A 10,495-nucleotide genomic window follows, 5' to 3' on the forward strand; every position below is an offset into this window, starting at 1 on the left:
GGCGGGAGGAACCTTCGCTCAACAGAGGAGGGGGACTTCGCCACAACCTGTCAAGGACCTACGACGCAGCAATCCGGAAACTACCCCGGCGACTCCCCTGTGACGTCATACCATCAAGTACGTCACAGGTCAATAGTCAACAACCTGGTCAGTCAGCCTGATGATGCGTCTTGGATGAGACGCGATACTGTCGCTATCAAAAATAGTAAGTCCAGATGAACAGATTTAATATTCATTTTATTATGTTTATCTACCTGGATGACTGAGAATATTCACAAATTTAAGTGAACAGTACACAAGTCCAGAAGACCAACAACGATAAAAATAAGAACACAATAACAAGAACCAGAACAACAACCAATTAGAGGAAGCGGGGGAAATATCGACAAATTTCTGTGTAGAGTTAACAATTTGGAACATCAATCCTGCTAATGCTATAAAGCAGCCAGACATCTCTGTAATGAAAGAAAAAGGATAACTAAAGACGTGTTTGAAATGACTTATACCCACTTATCAACAGTTCGACTGTATGGAACGGGAAGGATGCCGGACAGGGAAGCCAAAGTCAACTTGGAAATTTCAAATACAGTGAGAACATTCTTTCACCTACATAGTACATAGGCTGGTCGGATGAAGGAGGCAGAAATTGGTGCACAAGACTGCAGGAGTTGGCATGTCAGACAGCAGGTGCAGTAGTACATGAAGCTGACTGTTATATTTTTGAAAATGCTCTAATTTATTTTTAGATTACGATGTTGACTTACTTGCGAATGACACTGCCTCTTACTGCTATATATTTTACACCGCCAAAACTTGTCTCTTGTGTAAATTCCTTCAAACGATTTATGCAATTAAGATCCGCTTCTGGCTCACAGAGTTTGGATGACTGCAGATCATCAACCTTATTCTTCGACATCCTGTGCTGATACTGAGTAATGAATAATGCTTATTTCATTTGAATAACTCCACATAAGTGTGTTATTAATCGCGAGCAAAGCGTGAGAGAACTACATGTACTAATACTATATTAAGAAGTGATTCCGATCAAAAGGTAACAAAATACTGCTTCAATAATTATCGACTAGACACGTGGTGAACCTCTTACATGTAGAATTCATGGTGTCTTTATTATGCTACTTAAAATTATCCAAGATGAGGGTTGAGAATTCTATTCATTATCGATCAATAAAGGATGTAATAGTGGAGGCTATCGAATCACTGTATCGAAGACAAGCAATGCCGTTATTAATGATTATGACTTAGTCAATATTTCTCTTTCAATTGTTTTAATGGAAATTTAATGAAGACATTCTTTTCGGTGTAGTCGTTCAGCTTGAGTTTCAAGTTTCAATGCTAGTTTTCATTACTAGTTTTCATTATATCGGTCTGTTTAAATCTTGCACAATTGGAATAAAGGCTGACCCGAGGTGATCTTAAAATATTTTAAATTTAACCTATTACCTCAAAAGATCGACGTAACTTTATTTGGAGAATCATACCCTAATAAATATTTACATAAATAATTAAGTAAAAGGATTTTCAAAAAGCCTCCAGAAATATTGAGAATGTGGGGTTTTGTTATGAAAAGTGCTCCAGCAAAAACTCTGCAGTGAATCCATGTGGGTACATGCGACTGGACACGCACGGGAATGCTAAACGCCGAATCGCTACACCGCCGACGCGATATGCGAAAAAATACATAAAAGTGCTGAACAAAAACGAAAAGTTTGAAGAAATTAGTACATGGATGGGTTATGGGTAGAAAGTTTGTTAAGGTACTGGATGGGACAAATAGCAAGGGTACGGGATAGAATTAAGAAAAAAAAACCGCAAGTTTGGTGTGGTTGGTGGTCAAGATTATAACATGTATGTCGTAATGGTTGGATGTTGGTGTCTGTTTGCGGCGATAAAGTGGCAAATTGACTTTGTATCGGTCTCCCCGGGCAGTCGCCATAGCCTGACTCTCAAATCCTGAGTGTTCGGCGATTCTGGAAAGGTGTTGCCTGGCACAAGTTCAAGAGTACTTTATGTCCAATGATCTTTACGCGGAAGCCCAATCTGCTTACAGGCCCAATCATTCAACGGAAACGGCATTACTTCGTGTCCAAAACGACATCTTGCAAGGACTTGGCAAACATCAGGAAGCAGCGCTGATCCTACTGGACCTAAGCGCTGCTTTTGACACCATAGACCACACCATCCTCCTTGACAGACTTCAAGAGCGCTATGGTATCTGCGGTGCAGTTCATTCCTGGTTTCGCTCATACCACGGGCATATTCCTGCTGCACGTCAGAATGTCTATGATGGAACTTTGAAAAAGATGGAAATTCCAACACTTCGTGATCATTGCCCGAATCAGCAACAAAAAACCAACCAAGCAAACGAACGTGATTGTAAACATGTATTGATTTATTGCATTGCCTGTAATTGTTTGATAGCAACAGCGAGAAAATTACCTATAGTTCCATATTTCCTGATAAGATCGTTAAATCTGTAGCAAATAATGATGGCGTTATATTGGAAAAAAATTTAAAATTTAAAATTCAATTTATTTACTTAAATTCTTTCAGAACAGATAACACCGTTGCATCGAAAATGCATCGAAAAAAACATGACGAGAGAGAAAAAAAGAAGAGAAATATATCAAGTACACGACAAAAAGATCAAGAGAAGTAGACAGAGAAGCACAGAGAAAAAGAAGTCGAAGAAGAAACAGATTTGCTGCGGTAAGAATAGTATATAGTTCACATTCCATTACAATACTAGTGTCGGTCCCAATCGGCTTGAGCGTCTTCGCCACTAAACAAACCGACAATCTCTAAGTACGTTTTTTTTCTGATTGGGGTGACCCCAAAGTTTAGGTTGCCATATATTATAAGATTTTACAAATACGCCTAGTAATTTATGTTTCGATTTCGATAAAAATTAACATGGATTTAAGAAGCTTACATGTTTTCTGTTTGTGTTTGGAATCGAAAAGATCATCGGGCTTTTTTCGACTAATTTAAAGCTTCGTTACCATGGTTACATTACATGCAAAACTTTTATCTGATTAGTGATCGATACTTGGAGAATGTTACAGGACGATTTGTTTAGTAATGAAAGAGCACAAGCCAGCTGGGACAGAGACTATGGCAATACATAATAATTATACACATTATTATTTTGCCGCAAATAATTTTTTAAAAGAAAAATACCAGAATTGAAACATTTCAGTTTGCAACGACAAATGGTTATTACGCAAGCATTGTGTACCCGCAACTGTATTTATTTTGGCGCTGAATTCAAATCAATAAAATTTGCTGTAAAGTAGGGTATCAAAATGCGTGTAAATAAACCATCCTTCATTATCATGTTAGAATATTGTAAATACGATTAACATTGCGATTTCCAAACGTAGACATCGGACGTACGTTGATCTATTCAAAACCACTCTCCTGTATCGAAGCGAGGTCACGTATTTAGCTATTGAAGATATTCCACGTGTAAAATCGTTGAAAATGCACAAAATTTGTCCATTTCACATTATGTTAAAGACAGTCAAAGATAATGAACATACGTAGGAAAGTCTAATTATTATTAGAGAGGTTGCGATTTCCAAACGTAGACATCGGACGTACTTTGATCTATTCAAAACCACTCTCCTATATCGAAGCGAGGTCACGTATTTAGCTATTTTTGAAGATATTCCACGTGCGAAATCGACGTAGATACATCGTTGAAAATGTACAAAATTTGTCCATTTCACAATATGTTAAAGACAGTCAAGGATAATGAACATACGAAGGAAAGTCTAATTATTATTATGATCCTTTTAGTTTGTAACAAATCATTATAATAAAGGTACAGCGATGTGTTAAAAATGGACTAAATTTAAACGCAATATTCATACGCAGAGATTGTCTATTGAAATGTGTGTGATACTTTGCGTATAAAAATTACCTTGCGATTTGACATTTTGGACTCAACGTAGCATTAAAACGTACGTTCCACCATGGTTCCACGTGGAAATAGGCTGATTTTACCTCGAGTCTAGGTAAAGGAAACGTAGAGAACGAGTCTTTTCTACGAATGTTATAGTCAAAATATCATGTGTTTTTTGTACAGCTGAGGGGTGGTGCAATAACTTTGTGTATCCCGAGGTGGTGAAGTATTATAGGGGTGGGGGGGGTGTGATCAAAGATTGGTTGGCAGGTCATTGGGGGCAAGCATTTTTTGCAGGTCGAAATTTGGGTGGGGGAGGGCAAGGAAAGTTTGGCTCAGATATTTTAGGAACATTAGGAACACGTTCAAATATGCACAATTCCTGATCGGTTATTTATTTATTTATTTATTTATTTATTTATTTATTTATTTATTTATTTATTTATTTATTTATTTATTTATTTATTTATTTATTTATTTATTTATTTATTTATTTACACACACATTCAAAGTATAGACCTCTGGCAAGGCAACGGTTCACTCGCACCTATAAGATTAGTATTTTTGAAAAGAACTGTATTGTATTCAATCTATGTTTGCAGACATACACAGGTGATTAGTGCAATCTGCTTGTGTTGGCATGGTTGGGCGATCTATTCAAACATTGTATTCGTCTATTGCGATTATTACGTCACTTCTTAACTTATAGAGGCCCTGCATTCTTTTATTGATTGGCTCCAAACAAAGGATTTGAACCGGTGTCCTTCACCGTAGTTATGGCGGAGTACAGTTCAACAAAAGCATGATTGCAATCTACCACGACATTTCGGCTCACACACATAAGAAATGCACTACGATAAAATAGGTTGATGAAAACAGTGCAACAGAGCATTAATGCCCAAAATTGAAAAGCTGTATAATTTATAAACAATATACACTACACATAAAAAATACTACTACAAGGGATTTTCAACATATAAGAATCCAAACAATCAAGTACCAACATGCACAGTTTTGTCCTTATATCACTTTTGGGTTTATAACAAAATGTTTTCAAGCCTTTATCGTGATTGGCAGCTGCATAAGACATCTCTTTGACAGCTGATAATGCCCATCTATTCACCAAGTGGCTATTAACTGATGAGTACTGTCATTATGCTAATATGAAATCATTGTTTATCAACAAAGGCGAGGGACTCGTCTGTCGATATGCTCAAACAAACCGCTACACTGTTCAATGGCTTTCTTGTACTATACGCTGGCGAAGTTACGTAATAATCGGATTAACTACCATAGCAATAGGTGAAAACAATTTTTGAATATACCGCGCTGCACTGATACATTCACGCGGTACCTCTGCATTGAACCATATCATGCTGATCACTTGCACCTGTAAGATTAGTATATTTGAAAAGACCAGTATTGTATTCAATCTATGATTGCAGACATACACAGGTGATGAGTGTAACCTGCTTGTAGTGCAGCGCGATATGTTCAAAATTGTTTTCACCTATTGCTATGGTAATTAATCCGATTAATTACGTAACTTCGCCAGCGTATATGAAATATGGTGGGCGATTTGAAATGCACGGCAAAGAACAATGGAAATTGTCATAATTCGCGCGCATACTGCCGGGCAATGACGTCACATGTCAAGTGGTCTATACCCGATCAATGTTGGAGTTGCCTATAGCCTATATGTTTAAAATTCAATATGGCTACCGAACTGTCATGTGGTCCAGTGGATTAGTGCGCTGGACTTCTGTATTCTGTATGTAGCAGCGGCGTGGGTTCGAGGCCCACCTGTGCCGAACTGAAATTCCATTAAAAAAAAAAAATTAATATTAGGGAAATGAGACTGGGCGAATTTATGTATGACGTAGAGAGGATTAAGATCCCTTTATTGATCCCTGACCCCACCGACTACCCGGGCTGATTTCATGCAAAACAAATCACCAGATGACTGACTATAGGACATAGCGCCACAACACGAGCGTTGGTAAAGTATGTGGCCTCACTGCAATACATAGCTACGTAAAAACGTACGTGTTAACGTACGTAAAAACGTACGTCCTACGTCTACGTTTGGAAAATCGCAATCTCTCTATTATACCATCAAGTACGTCACAGGTCAATAGTCAACAACCTGGTCAGTCAGCCTGATGATGCGTCTTGGATGAGACGCGATACTGTCGCTATCAAAAATAGTAAGTCCAGATGAACAGATTTAATATTCAATTTATTATATTATTATAATCCTTTTTGTTTGTAACAAATCATTATAATAAAGGTACAGTGATGTGTTAAAAATGGACTAAATTTAAACGCAATATTCATACGCAGAGATGGCCCATTGAAATGTGTGTTATACTTTGCGTAAAAAAATGACATTGCGATATCCCATTTTTGATTCCAACGTAGAATAAAACGCAGATGCTACGTTGAAATATGCTGATTTTACCTCATGTCTAAGTCCATGCAACGCACCCAATTTTCAGGACGAAAAAGTCTGATTTTGAAAGTAAAGTCATGATGTATGGATGTAGTGATCTTTATTCTACCAAAATATATGTTTTTGGGCAACTATAATATTTGGGGAGCACAAAAAAACAATTAAGTTTAATCAGCATGTAGGTTAAAATTTTAGTCAAAATCAAAAGCGGCCTGTTTGAATTAAGCAGAGACGCAGCTCACTGTTATTTTTTTCAATCACTATGCCCTCTATCGACCTAGATTAGATTAGATCAAATATCATAGTCTTTATTCAAGCTGACTCGTTGTGTACTTCGTGACGAATGAGCACAATCCAGTTTGGAACCGAGACTAGCAATATTTAACACCGTATTAACGTACGTGAAAACGTACGTTCTACGTGCTGCGTTTGGAAAATCGCAATGTCTCTCTAATAGTTAGCTGTTGGCGTATATTTTACGGCTGCGTTACCTTTTGTGAAGTCTTTATGTATGTCGCAGAAAATAAATACCTGAACATGTTGCTATTGCAGAAAGTTACAGATGGAAACTCGAGCTCATCTTTTGAAATATAGGACAACTTGGTACTAGTTGGTCGATCGATGAATTTTTGTGTAGAGTTTACTATTTGGAACTGCGTCAATCCTGCTAATGCTAGGAAAACTACTAGCAACCAGATACTTCTGTAATTAGGAAAATGGGACAGTAAAGTTACAATTTTCAACAATCTGAATAACTTAACAAAATAGATAATATCGAGGGCTTAGAGCAAGAAGTAGCTACGTCAACTTTTGGCCAAAATGAGTAAGTCCACTGCGAGGTATGTTTATTGATACTCTTTCTCTTCTAGGAGTGACGAAGCCCAAAAGTAAACAAAAGAGGGCGCCCGAGCAATGTCAATAGTGTTTATGTCCAAAAGCTGTTTATATTTATGCCAGAACTGGCTATGTCCAGTTTATGTCCAGCGTGATTATTATTACACTCTCTCTTTATGTTGAGTTACATTGTGTCATCAGCAACTGGTTGATGGGTCCTGGTACTGCCCAGTTTTGTTTGTAAAATAAATTTTGAAAAAAATTACCGATGCCTGTAATGTCCAGTTTTTCACTAGAGGTCTTACTATAATTTTGTGCAAGAACTGGTTATGTCCATTTCGGCCATTTTGTGCCCCACCCAGTGGGCCAATAAGTATGAGACTCTGGCATCAACTTGAAACAGTACTGGTAACAGATATCTGGAAGATTATTGTTTATGCTAGATTTTCTGATTTTTCAGTTGTGATCAAACTTTCAAACTCGTTTTTCTCAGAATGCAATTTTTGGACATAGCTATTTCTTGCTCTAAGCCCTCGATATAAAGTTTATGTTCATCGATCATCTAGGCCATCCAGTTTGGTTCTTTTTTTGCGGCTTTGCCTATGCGTCTTATGCCAGTTTCATATAGTAATCGCAAGGAGAGTAGCATTTTTCGTGACGTATCTTCCGTCGCTTATCAAAAAAGTGACTGCCGATATCTAATAAATAAGTCATTAGCATGCTAGCGTGTAATCGCAACCAGTTGACTTAAAGGCAACTTTGGCACTACGTCGCTTGCTACGATTGAATTTTCCAAACGCTAGCAGCGTTTAATCACTAGCTATTGTTTTAAGGGGACGCGATGAAGGTCATGACTTGTGGCTTGAGAATAAAGAATGTATTACCTTTTTGACAAGGATACATACACATTCTTTACATCCGACGACATGAATCCTGATTCTAAGTGACAATGTGCCATTTCCCCCTATTTCGTCCCCTTTGCTAATGGAAACAAATCCCAATGGTATACCGTAAAACCCCGTCTACAAGCATATATAGTGTTTTTGATGAAAGTTAAATTAATACGATACATGCGTAAATATGCCAATACAATAGAGTGGTCTTACAATAATACTTGTTTGTATGTGCTTGGATCTATAATTTATTTGCTCTAATTCCATAATGGCGCCTGGATTAATTTAGCTTTTATCAGAAGCACTCTATATGCTTGTAGACGGGGTTTTACGGTAGGCCCTCTATCGGTAGTTTTTTGATTGACAGTGATTTATAGTAGTCTCTGGTCCAGACTGCATGTGGTTATCACGAGCAACAAGTGTATCATATGGTGAACTTCACATGGAATATGAGCAAGTGCTCCAGGAAATTTTGCAATTGATTGTAGGTTTTAATATATAATTGCTGTCAAATGCTTTAATTAGTTTTGACATCAACAATTATGAAGCCCGATAGCTCAAGGTATTATTACCGGTATAACTGAAAATGCTTTGATCATTTTTAGTTACGATTATGACTTACTTGCGTATGGCATTGCCTTTTCCTCCTATATACTGTAGACCACCAAAGCTCGTCTCTTGAGTAAATACCTTCAATCGATGTATGCAATTAAGATCCACTTCTGGCTCATTGATCATGGTGATTTGGGATGAATTCAGACCATGAACCTTCAAATATTCGCCCACAATTTGTGATTCTATCTTGTAATTGATAGCTGCTGTTATTTCGTTTTAATCATTCCGCTAATGAGTGTTATGTAAAGATACTATTTTTCCGTACAAGGCATAAAATGAGTTTTAATACTAAGTTTGGAGACGTTCTGGTTCACACATGCCAACAAATACTTCACACTGAGCTGTCAGCAGCTGAAGTTTCTGAATAACTGTCACATATTAAATGGCTTAGCATTGTGGCATGGTGCACTATAATAAGTTGATATTTTCTTCCTTTTAGAATTTAGTTAATTACATTTAAACGTTTAATCATTATGACATAACGCAATATAAAACACCAAGGTTAAATCGATATTATCACCCTCTTACAATTAAGTTATTTACTTTCTTTTTATTTTACGATTGCATTAACATTAATTGCAACACCAACACAAATTTGCTTTAAAAGGCAACCGAGATGTTTCAACTATGTACATTTCTCATTGTGAATGAAGAGCTAATTACGGGGCTAGACGCATAAGATCCTGTGCCATATACTGGGTTACCCAAAAAGGTGGCTTTGTTACATTTTGATGTGCAGTTTGGATTTCAAAACACTGTCTCTTGAGTATGCCTTCACTTAGAAGAAGGTCTTAAATTGAGGCTAATTTATTCTATTTTACTCATGTTTTCATCCTGTTTTAAAATACTTTTCAATTATTTTCTTATGACGTTTGGCATGAAATGTGCCAAGGGTGGCCGAGGATTAGGGGGAGGAGGATTAGGGGGAGGGATTCATATTGTAAATTTGATTTAAAACCCCTTTTAAAAATTTGAATCTAGTAAAAAAATGTCTAAATGAATTCCCAGACATCTAAACCAAGTAAATAAATACAGAAGTTCATTTAAAAGACCAATACTTGCTCAGAATGATTGTAAATGTGGAAAAAGGAGGTGGGGTTACATCCTCCCTACTTTGTGATTGTTTTTGCCCGCACTCTCTCATGTTTTAACCGATTTCCATAAAAAAGGTGTCAAAATGCTCAGAAGGATGAACCACTTCAAATGAGATGTGTAGGTAAAATGTTTGAACCATTTCATTTTTTTACTATGTAACACAAAGGTACCCCAGGTTGTGACACAGGACCATAAACGAGTAAATAAAATTTTGATTTTCTGATCTAAGTGGCCGTACAGACTCCGCATATTCGATGTAGAATATTCGATGCAATATTTCTTCGTTATTTAATACCCACTCTATTTCCTGGCCAGTAATGTATATGTCTGATAGAAATATGTTATCAAACATGTCATAGAAGTTCAAAATTACTGCAAATGGAATAGGAATAGATTAAATAACGTACGTAGACATGTTATATCGAATATTCTACAACCACTAAATAATCGGCAGCGGCCCTTATATTAAAAACAAACAAACGATTAAGCATCTTTGTACTGATCGGATGTAGCAGATGAAGAGAGACTCGTACGCAATATGGTCTCACTATACATGTACATAACAGAGACAGCTCCATTTACTTGTTGAAAATGACAGAAAAGTGGGAATTTGCAATTGATTTGCAAGTCAACATTTAAAAGACGCACCGTGTTCGACTTTCAATACTGGCGTCTTGAAAA

Source organism: Amphiura filiformis, chromosome 16 (genome assembly GCF_039555335.1).
Source record: "Amphiura filiformis chromosome 16, Afil_fr2py, whole genome shotgun sequence".
NCBI lineage: Eukaryota > Metazoa > Echinodermata > Ophiuroidea > Amphilepidida > Amphiuridae > Amphiura > Amphiura filiformis.